Source organism: Pseudophryne corroboree, unplaced genomic scaffold (assembly GCF_028390025.1).
Source record: "Pseudophryne corroboree isolate aPseCor3 unplaced genomic scaffold, aPseCor3.hap2 scaffold_394, whole genome shotgun sequence".
Classification (NCBI taxonomy): Eukaryota; Metazoa; Chordata; class Amphibia; order Anura; family Myobatrachidae; genus Pseudophryne; species Pseudophryne corroboree.
Window position 1 is genome coordinate 441,528 of NW_026970036.1, and position 19,922 is coordinate 461,449.

The 19,922-nt window shown below is 41.4% G+C and overlaps 3 non-coding genes across 3 annotated transcripts; all 3 read right to left on the reverse strand.

Moving 5' to 3' along the window:
- Window positions 1-8,668: 8,668 nt before the first annotated feature.
- On the reverse strand, window positions 8,669-8,831 carry LOC135022815 (U1 spliceosomal RNA). Its single transcript, XR_010219837.1, has one exon. It is a non-coding gene; the product is annotated as a U1 spliceosomal RNA (small nuclear RNA).
- Window positions 8,832-9,486: 655 nt separating this feature from the next.
- Window positions 9,487-9,649, reverse strand: LOC135022885 (U1 spliceosomal RNA). Its single transcript, XR_010219903.1, has one exon. It is a non-coding gene; the product is annotated as a U1 spliceosomal RNA (small nuclear RNA).
- Window positions 9,650-9,801: 152 nt separating this feature from the next.
- Window positions 9,802-9,965, reverse strand: LOC135022983 (U1 spliceosomal RNA). Its single transcript, XR_010219993.1, has one exon. It is a non-coding gene; the product is annotated as a U1 spliceosomal RNA (small nuclear RNA).
- Between the last annotated feature and the right edge of the window lie 9,957 nt (window positions 9,966-19,922).

Here is a 19,922-nt window from a genome sequence, read left to right on the forward strand (position 1 = left end):
AAATGTCCCCCCCCCCCCTTCCTTTCTCAATTGTGCCCGTCAGCAGCTATTCTAAGGTTGCTGCCAATGGGTGTGACACATTAATTTCTTCTGTGGGGTACACTGGACTCCACAAGGATTCACATTGGTGTGTAGAGTAGGATCTTGATCTGAGGCACCAACCGGCTCAAAGCTTTTGACTGTTCCCAAGAAGCTCAGTGCATTCTCCTCTATAACCCCGCTTCCATGAACAGGGAGCTCAGTTTGTAGTTGGTGCCTTCAGTAGCAGGCCACTTAACAGGGGCCTGCCTCAGGCAGCCTATTCTTAGCTATTAATTTTGACAAGAAAAGAAGAACTTGTTTTATGAGAATCTACAAGGGCTGCAGCAGGCTAGGTCTAATAGACATCTTTACTGCAGCTTCATCACTCCCAGCGGCGCTGTATACTCCCGTGCCCTGGTTGCTGGGTCACTGCAGCGGAGGCTCCGGTTTCTTCCTAAGGTCAGTCACACACACACCGCCCTTCCGGATCACGAGGCCGCTGATGAAGGGGAGCGTGGCCGTAGGGGGTGGACCGTGTGTGCACTGTCGTGGACACTGATTACTGGGCAGCCGCTCCACTAGCCACCAGGTACAGTTAAGGAGCACAGGTCTGGGGGTTTTTCTCCTATATTAAACCAATTTTGTACTGCCCGCAGCGCATTGTGATAGGTAATAGGGCCTGATTCAGGTTGGATTGCAATCACAATAAGCGATCCAACTGCAAAAATTGCTAAGAGCATACGCATGTGCCTGCATTTTCTGCGGCACCCCGCAGAGAATGCGATCGCCTCTGCCTGTCAATCGGGGCAGGGGGGGAGAGGGGGGTCAGCAACACTCCATTTCCAAGTCAGGGATGGAGCGGTGCGGGGGCAAGGCTTCAAAATGGGGTCTGCAATGGAGGAGACACAGGGGGCGTGGTCACAGCGGCTGTATGACATCACATTCAGCCGCTGTGATCACAAAAATGGTGGCGGCTTCCTGCGCGCACATACAGTCTGCACCAGCAGGAGGCTACACCATTTTTTATGATCACGCTGAACTGCAGTGCGACTGCAATTACAGCATGGTCAAGAAGGGAGGCGTCATGCTGGGTGGCCATTAGAGATGAGCGGGTTCGGTTCCTCGGAATCCGAACCCGCCCGAACTTCACCCTTTTTTGCACGGGTCCGAGCAGACTCGGATCCTCCCGCCTTGCTCGGTTATCCCGAGCGCGCCCGAACGTCATCATCCCGCTGTCGGATTCTCACAAGACTCGGATTCTATATAAGGAGCCGCGCGTCGCCGCCATTTTCACACGTGCATTGAGATTGATAGGGAGAGGACGTGGCTGGCGTCCTCTCCGTTTAGATTAGAAGATAGAGACGAGTGACATTTGATTTACTACTAATTTGGGGAGCAGTTGAACTTGTCAGGAGTACTCAGTAGTGCAGAGTTTTGCTGATAGTGACCACCAGTTTTATTATTTATAATCCGTTCTCTGCCTGAAAAAAAACGATACACATACCATATATGTGCTCAGCCTCAGTGTGCTGCATGATATATCATCTATGTATATCTGACTGTGCTGAGTGCTCACTGCTCACACAGCTTAATTGTGGGGGAGACTGGGGAGCAGTTATAGCAGGAGTACAGTGCACACTTTTGCTGCCAGTGTGACCACCAGTATATTGTCTGCCTGAAAAAGTTAAACACTCCTGTGGTGTTTTTTTTTTTAATTCTATAAACGCATTCTGCTGACAGTGTCCAGCAGGTCGGTCATACATTATATTATATAAATATTTACCTGCAGTAGTGTTATATTTTTTTTTCATCTCTATCATCTTTATCATCTCTATATTAGCAGACGCAGTACGGTAGTCCACGGCTGTGGCTATCTCTGTGTCGTCAGTGCTCGTCCATAATTGTATACCTACCTACCTGTGGTGGGTTTTTTTTTTCTATCTTCTTCATACTAGTAGTTTAGGAGTCTGCTGACAGTGTCCACCAGGTCCATCATTATATTATATACCTACAGTAGTAATATATTTATTATATTATCTATACTAGCAGACGCAGTACGGTAGTCCACGGCTGTGGCTATCTCTGTGTCGTCAGTGCTCGTCCATAATTGTATACCTACCTGTGGTGGGGTGTTTTTTTTCTATCTTCTTCATACTAGTAGTTTAGGAGTCTGCTGACAGTGTCCACCAGGTCCGTCATTATATTATATACCTACAGTAGTAATATATTTAGTATATTATCTATACTAGCAGACGCAGTACGGTAGTCCACGGCTGTACCTACCTCTGTGTCGTCACTCGTCCATAATTGTATACCTAACTGTGGTGGGGTTTTTTTTTCTATCTTCTTCATACTAGTAGTTTAGGAGTCTGCTGACAGTGTCCACCAGGTCCGTCATTATATTATATACCTACAGTAGTAATATATTTAGTATATTATCTATACTAGCAGACGCAGTACTGTAGTCCACGGCTGTACCTACCTCTGTGTCGTCACTCGTCCATAATTGTATACCTACCTGTGGTGGGGTTTTTTTTTCTATCTTCTTCATACTAGTAGTTTAGCAGTCTGCTGACAGTGTCCACCAGGTCCGTCATTATATTATATACCTACAGTAGTAATATATTTAGTATATTATCTATGCTAGCAGACGCAGTACGGTAGGCCACGGCTGTGGCTATCTCTGTGTCGTCAGTGCTCATCCATAATTGTATACCTACCTACCTGTGGTGGGTTTTTTTTTCTATCTTCTTCATACTAGTAGTTTAGGAGTCTGCTGACAGTGTCCACCAGGTCCGTCATTATATTATATACCTACAGTAGTAATATATTTAGTATATTATCTATACTAGCAGACGCAGTACGGTAGTCCACGGCTGTACCTACCTCTGTGTCGTCACTCGTCCATAATTGTATACCTACCTGTGGTGAAGTTTTTTTTCTATCTTCTTCATACTAGTAGTTTAGCAGTCTGCTGACAGTGTCCACCAGGTCCATCATTACATTATATATACCTACAGTAGTTATATATATTTTTTTTTATATCATTAATTATCATCTCTATACTAGCAGACGCAGTACGGTAGGCCACGGCTGTGGCTATCTCTGTGTCGTCAGTGCTCGTCCATAATTGTATACCTACCTACCTGTGGTGGGGTTTTTTTTTCTGTCTTCATCATACTAGTAGTTTAGCAGTCTGCTGACAGTGTCCACCAGGTCCGTCATTATATAATATATACCTACAGTAGTTATATATATATTTTTTTTATATCATTAATTATCATCTCTATACTAGCAGACGCAGTACGGTAGTCCACGGCTGTAGCTACCTCTGTGTCGTCAGTCACTCGTCATCCATAAGTATACTAGTATCCATCCATCTCCATTGTTTACCTGAGGTGCCTTTTAGTTGTGCCTATTAAAATATGGAGAACAAAAATGTTGAGGTTCCAAAAATAGGGAAAGATCAAGATCCACTTCCACCTCGTGCTGAAGCTGCTGCCACTAGTCATGGCCGAGACGATGAAATTCCATCAACGTCGTCTGCCGAGGCCGATGCCCAATGTCATAGTACAGAGCATGTAAAATTCAAAACACAAAAGATCAGTAAAAAAAAGGACTCAAAAATCTAAATAAAAATCGTCGGAGGAGAAGCGTAAACTTGCCAATATGCCATTTACCACACGGAGTGGCAAGGAACGGCTGAGGCCCTGGCCTATGTTCATGGCTAGTGGTTCAGCTTCACATGAGGATGGAAGCACTCAGCCTCTCGCTAGAAAAATGAAAAGACTTAAGCTGGCAAAAGCACAGCAAAGAACTGTGCGTTCTTCAAAATCACAAATCCACAAGGAGAGTCCAATTGTGTCGGTTGCGATGCCTGACCTTCCCAACACTGGACGTGAAGAGCATGCACCTTCCACCATTTGCACACCCCCTGCAAGTGCTGGAAGGAGCACCCGCAGTCCAGTTCCTGATAGTCAGATTGAAGATGTCAGTGTTGAAGTACACCAGGATGAGGAGGATATGGGTGTTGCTGGCGCTGGGGAGGTGAGGTGGTTTGTTTAAGTCAGGCACCCGGGGAGACACCTGTTGTCCGTGGGAGGAATATGGCCATTGACATGCCTGGTGAAAATACCAAAAAAAACTGCTCTTCGGTGTGGAAGTATTTCAACAGAAATGCGAACAACAGGTGTCAAGCCGTGTGTTGCCTTTGTCAAGCTGTAATAAGTAGGGGTAAGGACGTTAACCACCTCGGAACATCCTCCCTTATACGTCACCTGCAGCGCATTCATCATAAGTCAGTGACAAGTTCAAAAACTTTGGGCGACAGCGGAAGCAGTCCACTGACCAGTAAATCCCTTCCTCTTGTAACCAAGCTCACGCAAACCACCCCACCAACTCCCTCAGTGTCAATTTCCTCCTTCCCCAGGAATGCCAATAGTCCTGCAGGCCATGTCACTGGCAATTCTGACGAGTTCTCTCCTGCCTGGGATTCCTCCGATGCATCCTTGAGTGTAACGCCTACTGCTGCTGGCGCTGCTGTTGTTGCTGCTGGGAGTCGATGGTCATCCCAGAGGGGAAGTCGTAAGACCACTTTTACTACTTCCACCAAGCAATTGACTGTCCAACAGTCCTTTGCAAGGAAGATGAAATATCACAGCAGTCATCCTGCTGCAAAGCGGATAACTGAGGCCTTGGCATCCTGGGCGGTGAGAAACGTGGTTCCGGTATCCATCATTACTTCAGAGCCAACTATAGACTTGATTGAGGTACTGTGTCCCCGGTACCAAATACCATCTAGGTTCCATTTCTCTAGGCAGGCGATACCGAAAATGTACACAGACCTCAGAAAAAGACTCACCAGTGTCCTAAAAAATGCAGTTGTACCCAATGTCCACTTAACCACGGACATGTGGACAAATGGGGCAGGGCAGACTCAGGACTATATGACTGTGACAGCCCACTGGGTAGATGTATTGACTCCCGCCGCAAGAACAGCAGCGGCGGCACCAGTAGCAGCATCTCGCAAACGCCAACTCTTTCCTAGGCAGGCTACGCTTTGTATCACCGCTTTCCAGAATACGCACACAGCTGAAAACCTCTTACGGCAACTGAGGAAGATCATCGCAGAATGGCTTACCCCAATTGGACTCTCCTGTGGATTTGTGGCATCGGACAACGCCAGCAATATTGTGCGTGCATTATATCTGGGCAAATTCCAGCACGTCCCATGTTTTGCACATACCTTGAATTTGGTGGTGCAGAATTATTTAAAAAACGACAGGGGTGTGCAAGAGATGCTGTCGGTGGCCAGAAGAATTGCGGGACACTTTCGGCGTACAGGCACCACGTACAGAAGACTGGAGCAACACCAAAAACGCCTGAACCTGCCCTGCCATCATCTGAAGCAAGAAGTGGTAACGAGGTGGAATTCAACCCTCTATATGCTTCAGAGGATGGAGGAGCAGCAAAAGGCCATTCAAGCCTATACATCTGACCACGATATAGGAGGTGGAATGCACCTGTCTCAAGCGCAGTGGAGAATGATTTCAACGTTGTGCAAGGTTCTGCAACCTTTTGAACTTGCCACACGTGAAGTCAGTTCAGACACTGCCAGCCTGAGTCAGGTCATTCCCGTCATCAGGCTTTTGCAGAAGAAGCTGGAGACATTGAAGGAGGAGCTAAGACAGAGCGATTCCGCTAGGCATGTGGGACTTGTGGATGGAGCCCTTCATTCGCTTAACCAGGATTCACGGGTGGTCAATCTGTTGAAATCAGAGCACTACATTTTGGCCACCGTGCTCGATCCTAGATTTAAAACCTACGTTGTATCTCTCTTTCCGGCAGACACAAGTCTGCAGGGGTTCAAAGACCTGCTGGTGAGAAAATTATCAAGTCAAGTGGAACTTGATCGGTCAACAGCTCCTCCTTCACATTCTCCCGCAATTGGGGGTGCGAGGAAAAGGCTCAGAATTCCGAGCCCACCCGCTGGCGGTGATGCAGGGCAGTCTGGTGCGACTGCTGATGCTGACATCTGGTCCGGACTGAAGGACCTGCCAACGATTACGGACATGACGTCTACTGTCACTGCATATGATTCTCTCACCATTGAAAGAATGGTGGAGGATTATATGAGTGACCGCATCCAAGTAGGCACGTCAGACAGTCCGTACGTATACTGGCAGGAAAAAGAGGCAATTTGGAGGCCCTTGCACAAACTGGCTTTATTCTACCTAAGTTGCCCTCCCACAAGTAGTACTCCGAAAGAGTGTTTAGTGCCGCCGCTCACCTTGTCAGCAATCGGCGTACGAGGTTACTTCCAGAAAATGTGGAGAAGATGATGTTCATTAAAATGAATTATAATCAATTGCTCCGTGGAGACATTGACCAGCAGCAATTGCCTCCACAAAGTACACAGGGAGCTGAGATGGTAGATTCCAGTGGGGACGAATTGATAATCTGTGAGGAGGGGGATGTACACGGTGATGAATCGGAGGATGATGATGAGGTGGACATCTTGCCTCTGTAGAGCCAGTTTGTGCAAGGAGAGATTAATTGCTTCTTTTTTGGTGGGGGTCCAAACCAACCCGTCATTTCAGTCACAGTCGTGTGGCAGACCCTGTCACTGAAATGATGGGTTGGTTAAAGTGTGCATGTCCTGTTTATACAACATAAGGGTGGGTGGGAGTGCCCAAGGACAATTCCATCTTGCACCTCTTTTTTCTTTCATTTTTCTTTGCGTCATGTGCTGTTTGGGGAGTGTTTTTTGGAAGGGCCATCCTGCGTGACACTGCAGTGCCACTCCTAGATGGGCCAGGTGTTTGTGTCGGCCACTTGGGTCGCTGAGCTTAGTCACACAGCTACCTCATTGCGCCTCTTTTTTTCTTTGCGTCATGTGCTGTTTGGGGAGTGTTTTTTGGAAGGGCCATCCTGCGTGACACTGCAGTGACACTCCTAGATGGGCCAGGTGTTTGTGTCGGCCACTTGGGTCGCTGAGCTTAGTCACACAGCTACCTCATTGCGCCTCTTTTTTTCTTTGCGTCATGTGCTGTTTGGGGAGTGTTTTTTGGAAGGGCCATCCTGCGTGACACTGCAGTGCCACTCCTAGATGGGCCAGGTGTTTGTGTCGGCCACTTGGGTCGCTGAGCTTAGTCACACAGCTACCTCATTGCGCCTCTTTTTTTCTTTGCGTCATGTGCTGTTTGGGGAGTGTTTTTGGAAGGGCCATCCTGCGTGACACTGCAGTGCCACTCCTAGATGGGCCAGGTGTTTGTGTCGGCCACTTGGGTCGCTGAGCTTAGTCACACAGCTACCTCATTGCGCCTCTTTTTTTCTTTGCGTCATGTGCTGTTTGGGGAGTGTTTTTTGGAAGGGCCATCCTGCGTGACACTGCAGTGCCACTCCTAGATGGGCCAGGTGTTTGTGTCGGCCACTTGGGTCGCTGAGCTTAGTCACACAGCTACCTCATTGCGCCTCTTTTTTTCTTTGCGTCATGTGCTGTTTGGGGAGTGTTTTTTGGAAGGGCTATCCTGCGTGACACTGCAGTGCCACTCCTAGATGGGCCAGGTGTTTGTGTCGGCCACTTGGGTCGCTGAGCTTAGTCATCCAGCGACCTCGGTGCAAATTTTAGGACTAAAAATAATATTGTGAGGTGTAAGGTGTTAAGAATAGACTGAAAATGAGTGGAAATTATGGTTATTGAGGTTAATAATACTTTGGGATCAAAATGACTCCCAAATTCTATGAACAAGGGAAAATGTCATCATCCCGCTGTCGGATTCTCGCGAGATTCGGATTCCATATAAAGAGCTGCGCGTTGCCGCCATTTTTACTCGTGCATTGAAGAGAGAGCGGAGAGGACGTGGCTATGTTCTCTCAGTGGAAATCTCAATATCAGTGCTCAGTATCAGTGGATACTTATTGCTGCTCAGTAATACTAGTAGTGTGTCTCTCCTGCTCAGTGTCAGTTCTCAGTAGTATCCTCATCAGTGCTCAGTATCACTGCTCATTGTCTTGTGCTGCATTGTTGTGCTCAGCATACTACAGTACATTACTAATAGTCCAGTGCTGCATCTTGCTGCTCAGTGTCAGTTCTAGTATCCTCATCAGTGCTCACTATCACTGCTCATTGCATTGTGGTGTTCTGTATACTACAGTAACATAGTAATATAGTAACATATAGTAACATAGTTTTTGAGGTTGAATAGAGGCAAATTGCCCATCGTGTTCAACCTGTTTTAAGTTGTGATGATTCTACATACTTGCTTAATAATGTATTATGACTAGTTAGCTACTACAACTCATGTTACCCCCGGATTAACCATGTTGATATTTTAAGTATTATAAACTTGGATAGCTTTTTCATTCAGAAATGTATCCATTCCTTTTTTAAATCCAATTACAGAGTCCGCCATTACCACCTTCCCTGGCAGGGAATTCCACATCCTGATTGCCCTAACAGTGAAGATCATAGTATCTCACCTGGCAGGTAAGTAGGAGTTGGGCCAGAGCTGTGGAGGATTGCTGCTCGGGCACCCCCTGTCAAGTGAAGGAGATCCAACTGAGGCAGCACAAGGGAACTCTCGAAAGAAGAACAAGGCTAGAGGAAGATCTGAGACAAAGAAATCTGACTTTTACCAGAGCTGACCAGAGGAAAGCACAAACACAGTCCCCCACTACCACAAATAATGCAGTCAAGTTTCCCACATTTTGGAAATCACAGGGGTCAGCATACCCAGAATGCAATGAATGAACCTCACCCTGGGAGAACAATCTTCATGACCATGGTATCGCCTATGCAAAATAAGTATGATTTGGGATAGGGCTGGGGAGGGCCGCTGCTCAGGCACATCTCTGTCAAGTATAGGAGATTCAACTGAGGCAGCACAAGGGAACTCTCATCTGGGGACAACAACTGCAGGGAGAACACATATTTTCAGATGAACATGGGAGGGCAGAAGGCTGCCTAATACTGAAGCACCCCCAAACAACAAACCAAATGCAACAACTAGTACAAGCATTCCTGGGGGAAGTTCTGCAGAAGACGGATTTGCATACGGTGATGTCATCCAAGCAGTGGGCCAAAGTTGGCTGGAACCCTCATCTGCATATGAAAAGAGAAAAGGGGCATGCAGGGCATGGCGGCCTTTTGCGGCGCTTGGATGACCCTTAGTTCGCATTAAACACCCCCACCCTCCTTCGGTGTGGGGCTCATGTTGACAATGCCCCAGCCCCTGAAGCATTCAAGCTGATTTCTTACAGCAGCTTGGCACTGTAACAGCTCCAGAGCTGCTCTGTAAGGCAAGTAAAAGGGTGTGTAGTTTGCATTGTGCATTGGAAGGCACAAAGTAAGCAGACAGGAGGAGAAGTCAGGATAGTGCACAAGGGTATAAAAGGGAGGGGCTCAAGAAAAAAGAAGTGGAAACAGACAGCAAACTAGGCTGGAGAGAGACCTGAGACAAAGAGATCTGAATTATACGAGAGCCGACCAGGGGAAACACAAATTATGCAGTCAAGTTTCCCACATTTGGGGAAATCGCAGGGGCAGCACACCCAGAGTGCAATGGGTAAGCCTTGCCCTGGAAGAAGCACCTTCATGATCATAGTATCTCACCTGGCAGGTAAGTAGGAGTTGGGCTTGAGCTGGGGAGGGTCGCTGCTCGGGCACCGCCCTGTCAACTGAAGGAGATCCAACTGAGGAAGCACAAGGGAACTCTCGAAAGAAGAACAAGGCTAGAGGAAGATCTGAAACAAAGAAATCTGACTTTTACCAGAGCTGACCAGAGGAAAACACAAACACAGTCCCCCACTACCACAAATAATGCAGTCGAGTTACCCACATTTGGGGAAATCACAGGGATCAGCATACCCAAAATGCAATGAATGAACCTCACCCTGGGAGAACAATCTTCATGACCATGGTATCTCCTATGCAAAATAAGTATGATTTGGGATAGGGCTGGGGAGGGCCGCTGCTCAGGCACATCTCTGTCAAGTAAAGGAGATTCAACTGAGGCAGCACAAGGGAACTCTCATCTTGGGACAACAACTGCAGGGAGAACACATATTTTCAGATGAACATGGGAGGGCAGAAGGCTGCCTAATACTGAAGCACCCCCAAACAACAAACCAAATGCAACAACTAGTGCAAGCATTCCGGGGGGAAGGCCTGCAGCAGATGGATTTGCATATGGTGATGTCATCCAAGCAGTGGGTCAAAGTTGGCTTCAATCCTCATCTGCATATGAAAAGAGAAAAGGGGCGTGCAGGGTATGGCGGCCTTTTGCGGCGCTTGGATGACCCCTAGTTCGCATTAAACACCTCCACCCTCCTTTGGTGTGGGGCTCATGTTGACAATGCCCCAGCCTCTGAAGCATTCAAGCTTATTTCTTACAGCAGCTTGGCACTGAAACAGCTCCAGAGCTGCTCCGTAAGGCAAGTAAAAGGGTGTGGGCCCTGCAGCACTACCTGTAGTTTGCATTGTGCATTGGAAGGCACAAAGTAAGCAGACAGGAGGAGAAGTCAGGATAGTGCACAAGGGTTAGCTGAACACACTAACCGATTGCGCCACAGAGACACTTTGCAAAAAGTATATACTGACGAAGACTAATAAGCATTCATCTAGAACGTTTCCTAGAAAAACTTTAAAAAGTCAATAATCTGGAGAGTGTTTGTAAGATGTTTCTTCCAGCAACCAATGAAGAAACACATTGGTACTTTCGCATGATGAGTGAGTGCTTCAGGATCTCTTGCACTTACATGTGCAGCAGAGTACTGCAATGGAAGCATGCTGGGTCCATAACCCAGAGGTAGGCAGATTGAAACTATCCTTTGCTATATGCATTTTTTTGTTGTTCATTAAAGTAATCCAAAACTGGGATTGATATTTTAGCTTTTATTTTTACTTAAAGTACAATAACTTTTACCATTTTAATTTGTTTTAATAGTATATTGACAGTATTGTTTTCTTTCAAAAATCCACTTAATTTTCTTTACCCTATTATTAAAATGGTAATTGACAAAAACAAACTACATTGTCACCAGAAGGGCAATACAAAATGTACAAGTGATATATTAAAATCATCTTTCCAGCTTGAATTTCAATGATGCATTGGGGCAACGATTTTGTGCGAAACATCTTCACCCTTAAATAAAGATTTTCTTAATTCCTTACCTGTGTGCTAATTAGATATCACCTTGTTTTCACATTAAACAGACTTCCACATGAGAAAGCAGCAAGGATGCAGTGGCGTTAATGTTTCCTGGTGTCAACCTGTATTATTTCAGTAGATATTGAAATGAGGATGCATCTTGCTGCCTTTCCAATGAAGCAAGTTTAATTTAGTAATAGGTGAAAAACCATCCCTACAAATATGTTAATCAGATACTTGGCTTTGTGGACACTTTTCAGAGAACAAATTAGTTAGCATAAAAATAAAGCCAGAAAATGAAGAGCTGTTTAATCACTCAATTGGATTTTTCTGCCAGCATTTTTCTTTTTCTCTGCAACCCACTGCTAAATTGTGCTTCCTAGCTGTTTTTATAAAATCACTGAATCAAATCTAACTCTGATTACATCAGAGAAGGCCAGGTACCCTACACCATAACAGGGGGTTTGAAATTTTGACTTGTCTACTTAAAGATCACCAAAATCTGATAACAAGGTCAATTAAGTCCCTGGGTGGGATTGAACCACCAACCTTTTGGTTAATAGCCTTACACACTAACTGATTGCGCCACCGCGACACTTTGCAAAAGTACATACTGACAAAGGCTAATAAGCATTCATCTAGAACGATTCCTAGAAACATTTTAAAAAGTCAATAATGTGGAGAGTTTTTGTATGATGTTTCTTCCATCAACCAATGAAGAAACACATTGGTACTTTCCCATGATGAGTGAGTGCTTCAGGATCTCTTGCACTTACATGTGCAGCAGAGTACTGTAATGGAAGCATGCTGGGTCCATAACCCAGAGGTAGGCAGATTGAAACTATCCTCTGCTATATGCATTTTTTTTTGTTAATTAAAGTAATCCAAAACTGGGATTGATATTTTTGCTCTTTTATTTTTACTTAAAGTACAATAACTTTTACCATTTTAATTTGTTTTAATAGTATATTGACAGTATTGTTTTCTTTCAAAAATCCAATTAATTTTCTTTACCCGATTATTAAAATGGTAATTGACAAAAGCAAACTACATTGTCACCAGAAGAGCAATACAAAATGTACAAGTGATATATTAAAATCATCTTTCCAGCTTGAATTTCAATGATGCATTGGGGCAACGATTTTGTGAGAAACATCTTCACCCTTAAATAAAGATTTTCTTAATTCCTTACCTGTGTGCTAATTAGATATCACCTTGTTTTCACATTAAACAGACTTCCACATGAGAAAGCAGCAAGGATGCAGTGGCGTTAATGTTTCCTGGTGTCAACCTGTATTATTTCAGTAGATATTGAAATGAGGATGCATCTTGCTGCCTTTCCAATGAAGCAAGTTTAATTTAGTAATAGGTGAAAAACCATCCCTACAAAGATGTTAATCAGATACTTGGCTTTGTGGACACTTTTCAGAGAACAAATTTGTTAGCATAAAAATAAAGCCAGAAAATGAAGAGCTGTTTAATCAGTCAATTGGATTTTTTTGCCAGCATATTTCTTTTTCTCTGCAACCCACTGCTAAATTGTGCTTCCTAGCTGTTTTTATAAAATCACTGAATCAAATCTAACTCTGATTACATCAGAGAAGGCCAGGTACCCTACACCATAACAGGGGTTTTCGAAATTTTGACTTGTCTACTTAAAGATCACCAAAATCTGATAACAAGGTCAATTAAGTCCCTGGGTGGGATTGAACCACCAACCTTTTGGTTAATAGCCTTACACACTAACTGATTGCGCCACCGCGACACTTTGCAAAAGTACATACTGACAAAGGCTAATAAGCATTCATCTAGAACGATTCCTAGAAACATTTTAAAAAGTCAATAATGTGGAGAGTTTTTGTATGATGTTTCTTCCATCAACCAATGAAGAAACACATTGGTACTTTCCCATGATGAGTGAGTGCTTCAGGATCTCTTGCACTTACATGTGCAGCAGAGTACTGTAATGGAAGCATGCTGGGTCCATAACCCAGAGGTAGGCAGATTGAAACTATCCTCTGCTATATGCATTTTTTTTTGTTAATTAAAGTAATCCAAAACTGGGATTGATATTTTTGCTCTTTTATTTTTACTTAAAGTACAATAACTTTTACCATTTTAATTTGTTTTAATAGTATATTGACAGTATTGTTTTCTTTCAAAAATCCAATTAATTTTCTTTACCCGATTATTAAAATGGTAATTGACAAAAGCAAACTACATTGTCACCAGAAGAGCAATACAAAATGTACAAGTGATATATTAAAATCATCTTTCCAGCTTGAATTTCAATGATGCATTGGGGCAACGATTTTGTGAGAAACATCTTCAGCCTTAAATAAAGATTTTCTTAATTCCTTACCTGTGTGCTAATTAGATATCACCTTGTTTTCACATTAAACAGACTTCCACATGAGAAAGCAGCAAGGATGCAGTGGCGTTAATGTTTCCTGGTGTCAACCTGTATTATTTCAGTAGATATTGAAATGAGGATGCATCTTGCTGCCTTTCCAATGAAGCAAGTTTAATTTAGTAATAGGTGAAAAACCATCCCTACAAAGATGTTAATCAGATACTTGGCTTTGTGGACACTTTTCAGAGAACAAATTTGTTAGCATAAAAATAAAGCCAGAAAATGAAGAGCTGTTTAATCAGTCAATTGGATTTTTTTGCCAGCATATTTCTTTTTCTCTGCAACCCACTGCTAAATTGTGCTTCCTAGCTGTTTTTATAAAATCACTGAATCAAATCTAACTCTGATTACATCAGAGAAGGCCAGGTACCCTACACCATAACAGGGGTTTTCGAAATTTTGACTTGTCTACTTAAATATCACCAAAATCTGATCACAAGGTCAATTACATCCCTGGGTGGGATTGAACCACCAACCTTTTGATTAATAGCTGAACACACTAACCGATTGCGCCACAGAGACACTTTGCAAAAAGTACATACTGACAAAGACTAATAAGCATTCATCTAGAACGTTTCCTAGAAAAACTTTAAAAAGTCAATAATCTGGAGAGTTTTTGTAAGATGTTTCTTCCAGCAACCAATGAAGAAACACATTGGTACTTTTGCATGATGAGTGAGTGCTTCAGGATCTCTTGCACTTACATGTGCAGCAGAGTACTGCACTGGAAGCATGCTGGGCCCATAACCCAGAGGTAGGCAGATTGAAACTATCCTTTGCTATATGCATTTTTTTTTGTTCATTAAAGTAATCCAAAACTGGGATTGATATTTTAGCTTTTATTTTTACTTAAAGTACAATAACTTTTACCATTTTAATTTTTTTTAATAGTATATTGACAGTATTGTTTTCTTTCAAAAATCCAATTAATTTTCTTTACCCGATTATTAAAATGGTAATTGACAAAAACAAACTACATTGTCACCAGAAGGGCAATACAAAATGTACAAGTGATATATTAAAATCATCTTTCCAGCTTGAATTTCAATGATGCATTGGGGCAACGATTTTGTGAGAAACATCTTCACCCTTAAATAAAGATTTTCTTAATTCCTTACCTGTGTGCTAATTAGATATCACCTTGTTTTCACATTAAACAGACTTCCACATGAGAAAGCAGCAAGGATGCAGTGGCGTTAATGTTTCCTGGTGTCAACCTGTATTATTTCAGTAGATATTGAAATGAGGATGCATCTTGCTGCCTTTCCAATGAAGCAAGTTTAATTTAGTAATAGGTGAAAAACCATCCCTACAAATATGTTAATCAGATACTTGGCTTTGTGGACACTTTTCAGAGAACAAATTAGTTAGCATAAAAATAAAGCCAGAAAATGAAGAGCTGTTTAATCACTCAATTGGATTTTTCTGCCAGCATTTTTCTTTTTCTCTGCAACCCACTGCTAAATTGTGCTTCCTAGCTGTTTTTATAAAATCACTGAATCAAATCTAACTCTGATTACATCAGAGAAGGCCAGGTACCCTACACCATAACAGGGGGTTTGAAATTTTGACTTGTCTACTTAAAGATCACCAAAATCTGATAACAAGGTCAATTAAGTCCCTGGGTGGGATTGAACCACCAACCTTTTGGTTAAAAGCCTTACACACTAACTGATTGCGCCACCGCGACACTTTGCAAAAGTACATACTGACAAAGGCTAATAAGCATTCATCTAGAACGATTCCTAGAAACATTTTAAAAAGTCAATAATGTGGAGAGTTTTTGTATGATGTTTCTTCCATCAACCAATGAAGAAACACATTGGTACTTTCCCATGATGAGTGAGTGCTTCAGGATCTCTTGCACTTACATGTGCAGCAGAGTACTGTAATGGAAGCATGCTGGGTCCATAACCCAGAGGTAGGCAGATTGAAACTATCCTCTGCTATATGCATTTTTTTTTTGTTAATTAAAGTAATCCAAAACTGGGATTGATATTTTTGCTCTTTTATTTTTACTTAAAGTACAATAACTTTTACCATTTTAATTTGTTTTAATAGTATATTGACAGTATTGTTTTCTTTCAAAAATCCAATTAATTTTCTTTACCCGATTATTAAAATGGTAATTGACAAAAGCAAACTACATTGTCACCAGAAGAGCAATACAAAATGTACAAGTGATATATTAAAATCATCTTTCCAGCTTGAATTTCAATGATGCATTGGGGCAACGATTTTGTGAGAAACATCTTCACCCTTAAATAAAGATTTTCTTAATTCCTTACCTGTGTGCTAATTAGATATCACCTTGTTTTCACATTAAACAGACTTCCACATGAGAAAGCAGCAAGGATGCAGTGGCGTTAATGTTTCCTGGTGTCAACCTGTATTATTTCAGTAGATATTGAAATGAGGATGCATCTTGCTGCCTTTCCAATGAAGCAAGTTTAATTTAGTAATAGGTGAAAAACCATCCCTACAAAGATGTTAATCAGATACTTGGCTTTGTGGACACTTTTCAGAGAACAAATTTGTTAGCATAAAAATAAAGCCAGAAAATGAAGAGCTGTTTAATCAGTCAATTGGATTTTTTTGCCAGCATATTTCTTTTTCTCTGCAACCCACTGCTAAATTGTGCTTCCTAGCTGTTTTTATAAAATCACTGAATCAAATCTAACTCTGATTACATCAGAGAAGGCCAGGTACCCTACACCATAACAGGGGTTTTCGAAATTTTGACTTGTCTACTTAAATATCACCAAAATCTGATCACAAGGTCAATTACATCCCTGGGTGGGATTGAACCACCAACCTTTTGATTAATAGCTGAACACACTAACCGATTGCGCCACAGAGACACTTTGCAAAAAGTACATACTGACAAAGACTAATAAGCATTCATCTAGAACGTTTCCTAGAAAAACTTTAAAAAGTCAATAATCTGGAGAGTTTTTGTAAGATGTTTCTTCCAGCAACCAATGAAGAAACACATTGGTACTTTCGCATGATGAGTGAGTGCTTCAGGATCTCTTGCACTTACATGTGCAGCAGAGTACTGCACTGGAAGCATGCTGGGCCCATAACCCAGAGGTAGGCAGATTGAAACTATCCTTTGCTATATGCATTTTTTTTTTGTTCATTAAAGTAATCCAAAACTGGGATTGATATTTTAGCTTTTATTTTTACTTAAAGTACAATAACTTTTACCATTTTAATTTTTTTTAATAGTATATTGACAGTATTGTTTTCTTTCAAAAATCCAATTAATTTTCTTTACCCGATTATTAAAATGGTAATTGACAAAAACAAACTACATTGTCACCAGAAGGGCAATACAAAATGTACAAGTGATATATTAAAATCATCTTTCCAGCTTGAATTTCAATGATGCATTGGGGCAACGATTTTGTGAGAAACATCTTCACCCTTAAATAAAGATTTTCTTAATTCCTTACCTGTGTGCTAATTAGATATCACCTTGTTTTCACATTAAACAGACTTCCACATGAGAAAGCAGCAAGGATGCAGTGGCGTTAATGTTTCCTGGTGTCAACCTGTATTATTTCAGTAGATATTGAAATGAGGATGCATCTTGCTGCCTTTCCAATGAAGCAAGTTTAATTTAGTAATAGGTGAAAAACCATCCCTACAAATATGTTAATCAGATACTTGGCTTTGTGGACACTTTTCAGAGAACAAATTAGTTAGCATAAAAATAAAGCCAGAAAATGAAGAGCTGTTTAATCACTCAATTGGATTTTTCTGCCAGCATTTTTCTTTTTCTCTGCAACCCACTGCTAAATTGTGCTTCCTAGCTGTTTTTATAAAATCACTGAATCAAATCTAACTCTGATTACATCAGAGAAGGCCAGGTACCCTACACCATAACAGGGGGTTTGAAATTTTGACTTGTCTACTTAAAGATCACCAAAATCTGATAACAAGGTCAATTAAGTCCCTGGGTGGGATTGAACCACCAACCTTTTGGTTAAAAGCCTTACACACTAACTGATTGCGCCACCGCGACACTTTGCAAAAGTACATACTGACAAAGGCTAATAAGCATTCATCTAGAACGATTCCTAGAAACATTTTAAAAAGTCAATAATGTGGAGAGTTTTTGTATGATGTTTCTTCCATCAACCAATGAAGAAACACATTGGTACTTTCCCATGATGAGTGAGTGCTTCAGGATCTCTTGCACTTACATGTGCAGCAGAGTACTGTAATGGAAGCATGCTGGGTCCATAACCCAGAGGTATTCAGATTGAAACTATCCTCTGCTATATGCATTTTTTTTTTGTTAATTAAAGTAATCCAAAACTGGGATTGATATTTTTGCTCTTTTATTTTTACTTAAAGTACAATAACTTTTACCATTTTAATTTGTTTTAATAGTATATTGACAGTATTGTTTTCTTTCAAAAATCCAATTAATTTTCTTTACCCGATTATTAAAATGGTAATTGACAAAAGCAAACTACATTGTCACCAGAAGAGCAATACAAAATGTACAAGTGATATATTAAAATCATCTTTCCAGCTTGAATTTCAATGATGCATTGGGGCAACGATTTTGTGAGAAACATCTTCACCCTTAAATAAAGATTTTCTTAATTCCTTACCTGTGTGCTAATTAGATATCACCTTGTTTTCACATTAAACAGACTTCCACATGAGAAAGCAGCAAGGATGCAGTGGCGTTAATGTTTCCTGGTGTCAACCTGTATTATTTCAGTAGATATTGAAATGAGGATGCATCTTGCTGCCTTTCCAATGAAGCAAGTTTAATTTAGTAATAGGTGAAAAACCATCCCTACAAAGATGTTAATCAGATACTTGGCTTTGTGGACACTTTTCAGAGAACAAATTTGTTAGCATAAAAATAAAGCCAGAAAATGAAGAGCTGTTTAATCAGTCAATTGGATTTTTTTGCCAGCATATTTCTTTTTCTCTGCAACCCACTGCTAAATTGTGCTTCCTAGCTGTTTTTATAAAATCACTGAATCAAATCTAACTCTGATTACATCAGAGAAGGCCAGGTACCCTACACCATAACAGGGGTTTTCGAAATTTTGACTTGTCTACTTAAATATCACCAAAATCTGATCACAAGGTCAATTACGTCCCTGGGTGGGATTGAACCACCAACCTTTTGATTAATAGCTGAACACACTAACCGATTGCGCCACAGAGACACTTTGCAAAAAGTACATACTGACAAAGACTAATAAGCATTCATCTAGAACGTTTCCTAGAAAAACTTTAAAAAGTCAATAATCTGGAGAGTTTTTGTAAGATGTTTCTTCCAGCAACCAATGAAGAAACACATTGGTACTTTCGCATGATGAGTGAGTGCTTCAGGATCTCTTGCACTTACATGTGCAGCAGAGTACTGCACTGGAAGCATGCTGGGCCCATAACCCAGAGGTAGGCAGATTGAAACTATCCTTTGCTATATGCATTTTTTTTTTGTTCATTAAAGTAATCCAAAACTGGGATTGATATTTTAGCTTTTATTTTTACTTAAAGTACAATAACTTTTACCATTTTAATTTTTTTTAATAGTATATTGACAGTATTGTTTTCTTTCAAAAATCCAATTAATTTTCTTTACCCGATTATTAAAATGGTAATTGACAAAAACAAACTACATTGTCACCAGAAGAGCAATACAAAATGTACAAGTGATATATTAAAATCATCTTTTCAGCTTGAATTTCAATGATGCATTGGGGCAACGATTTTGTGAGAAACATCTTCACCCTTAAATAAAGATTTTCTTAATTCCTTACCTGTGTGCTAATTAGATATCACCTTGTTTTCACATTAAACAGACTTCCACATGAGAAAGCAGCAAGGATGCAGTGGCGTTAATGTTTCCTGGTGTCAACCTGTATTATTTCAGTAGATATTGAAATGAGGATGCATCTTGCTGCCTTTCCAATGAAGCAAGTTTAATTTAGTAATAGGTGAAAAACCATCACTACAAATATGTTAATCAGATACTTGGCTTTGTGGACACTTTTCAGAGAACAAATTAGTTAGCATAAAAATAAAGCCAGAAAATGAAGAGCTGTTTAATCATTCAATTGGATTTTTCTGCCAGCATATTTCTTTTTCTCTGCAACCCACTGCTAAATTGTGCTTCCTAGCTGTTTTTATAAAATCACTGAATCAAATCTAACTCTGATTACATCAGAGAAGGCCAGGTACCCTACACCATAAGAGGGGGTTTGCAATTTTGACTTGTCTACTTAAATATCACCAAAATCTGATCACAAGGTCAATTACGTCCCTGGGTGGGATTGAACCACCAACCTTTTGATTAATAG